This window comes from Vespa crabro, chromosome 24 (assembly GCF_910589235.1).
Source record: "Vespa crabro chromosome 24, iyVesCrab1.2, whole genome shotgun sequence".
Lineage (NCBI taxonomy): Eukaryota > Metazoa > Arthropoda > Insecta > Hymenoptera > Vespidae > Vespa > Vespa crabro.
In genome coordinates this window covers 1,799,877-1,802,376 of record NC_060978.1, presented here as the reverse complement: position 1 = coordinate 1,802,376, position 2,500 = coordinate 1,799,877, and the positions used below count along the sequence as shown (strand labels likewise).

At 33.0% G+C, this 2,500-nt stretch overlaps 1 protein-coding gene across 9 annotated transcripts in view; it reads left to right on the top strand.

Moving 5' to 3' along the window:
- The window catches only part of LOC124432268 (insulin-like growth factor 2 mRNA-binding protein 2), a 125,273-nt gene that overhangs the window by 104,771 nt on the left and 18,002 nt on the right, over positions 1-2,500 (top strand). The gene's annotated exons all lie outside the window — the stretch shown is intronic.

Below are 2,500 nucleotides of genomic sequence, written 5' to 3'. Positions count from 1 at the left end.
AAGCAAACAGCAGGCGTATAAATTCATCGACAAGGAGAGAGAAAGAGAGAGAGAGAGAGAGAACGATATAGACATTGTGTGTCGTTTGTTTCTACTCCTTCGTACGAAAGCCAGAGCAGGCGAAAGGTTTTCGTGTAAATTCGCCTTTATGCTCGGAGGAGGCGGAGGAGGAGGATGAGGAGGACCCCAACGTCGCCATTACCACAAACGCCGATTCGTTATTTAAAATTTATCGTGCATGAAATATTTTTCGTCAAGGTCCACATTGATTATTATCATTGATTATTATCATTTCAAAATTGTCGTCATCATCGTCGTCGTCGTCGTCGTCATTCATATATCGTTTATATCGTTGTGTTATAACGCGAAAATAAAAAAAAATGGCTCCTTTCATTATTTCTTTTTTCTTGTTCCTTGTTTCTTTCAATTTTTAACACGCACACAAGCATAAAGATATATACATATATGTATATACGATCGAATTTATATTATAGCATTGAATTTAGTATTATTATGCAGGCAGAGTTGCATCCGTGTCTGTTGTAATCTCTGACGTATCTTTATGGCCGTTGACATCGAGGAACGTGAGAACGTGGGCGCTAAACTCGTAGGTATGAAAGAAGAGAAGAAAGAGAGAAAGGAAGAATTATCAACGAATACGCGGAAGCAGTATAAACGTTTTACGAGTCGAGTTAGGAGACGGAAATTCCCCCCTCCCCCCTCCACTCCACCTCACCACAACTCCTCGCAAGTATGCACCCACCCACCCTGAGGAAAATGCGGCATCCTTTTCCTTCTTCTTATTCTTCTTCTTTTGCAGTGATCTCTCATTTATTATACAAAGAGAAGAGATAGATAAAAAGAGAGAGAGAGAGAGAGATTTCTAAAATTTTTGAGATAATTTATATAGTTCATATTAACGATAACTAAAAAAATAATTTTCATCGATGGTTCTGGTAAAAAAAGAAATATAATAATTTAAAAATTGAAATGAAAAGAAATTTTTCTATTTAAATAATCATAAATCGTGTATTTATTGGATCGATATTTTAAATAAACGATTTAGAGTATTTCAATAAAAAGCATTATCTAATATTATTAAAAAGTATATATTATAATAAAATATCTTTATAATAAAATATCGATACGTAATATATCCGACGCAATACAGATTTTCATTTAATTATTTATATTAATTAAAATATTCATATATATATATATATATCGACAATATTTTTATATTATCGAAATACTTATCATTGAATTAAAATAAAAAATACTGATGTAATAAATATACCTTTTTATTTATTACATTATTATTTTTCAATAGTTTTGTTGCAGTGATCTTGCAAATTAAGATATATTTACATAAATATATTTTATATAATTTACAAAGACTATGTAAAACTTTTTGGAAAATTTGTGATTGACCTGGGTCTTCCGCCATTGCTGGTCTTATATTTAATGAAAAAAGAGAGACATCAAGAGTGAGTGAGTGAGTGAGTGAGTGAGTGAGTGAGTGAGTGAGTGATTACGTCATTCTTTTGCTAAGGACTCGTAGTATCTTAACAAATTTTGCCGATTATTCCTTCTCGTCGTTTCTTTCAGCGTTGATTCATCCACTACAGCGCCACCTTCTTCCCGTCTTTATCCTTCTTCTCTCTCTTCTTTCTTCTTCCTTCTCATTCTCTCTTCTTCTGCCTTCTCATTCTCTCACTTCTCTCTCTCTCTCTCTCTCTCTCCTTTTTTTTTCTTTTTCTTTTACTCTCCCCCTTTCCTTCTTCTTCTTCTTCCACGAATCGACCGGAAATCGCTGTCGCGCGCGCCTTCCCGCGCTTCTAAAACCGCCACGTGCACTGCCTTACGAGATATACACTCCATCTTGAAGAAATAATCTCTGTTACAAAGCTTTTTTAGAAGGGAGAAACCATAGTTAGAATCAATTCGAAATATTTAATTATATATAAAGAGATTATTTTCTTTTAATTATCCAGGAGAAAATTATCTTTGAATAATAATAAAAAAAAAAAAAAAGAAAAAAACAAGAATGAAATAAATCAATTAATAAAATAATAATAATAATAATAGTAATAATGATAATAATTTTAAAAGAACGTACATACCAAAGTAAATAAAGAAAAAAAAAACAAAAGAAAAACAACAACAAAAAAAGAAAGTAAAGTACTATCTATCTTTTGATGGTCACGAACTCATGATGCTCATGACCGACCCCCCCTCCCCTATTGGTGTTTCTCTCTCTCTCTCTCTCTCTCTCTCTCTCTCTCTCTCGTATCCAGTAACCAACGACGACAACTCACCCGCCATTATCGGACTTCAAATATATACATATTGTACATATATACGATTGCTTTTCTCCTATCTCTTTGGAAAACAACTCTCTCAGTTGAAAATGGAAAGTTTTGTTTAAATATCAAGTTGACTGTTTAATAGAATACCTGTATACATATGTGTGTATGTTTGTGCGTACGTGCGTGTGTGT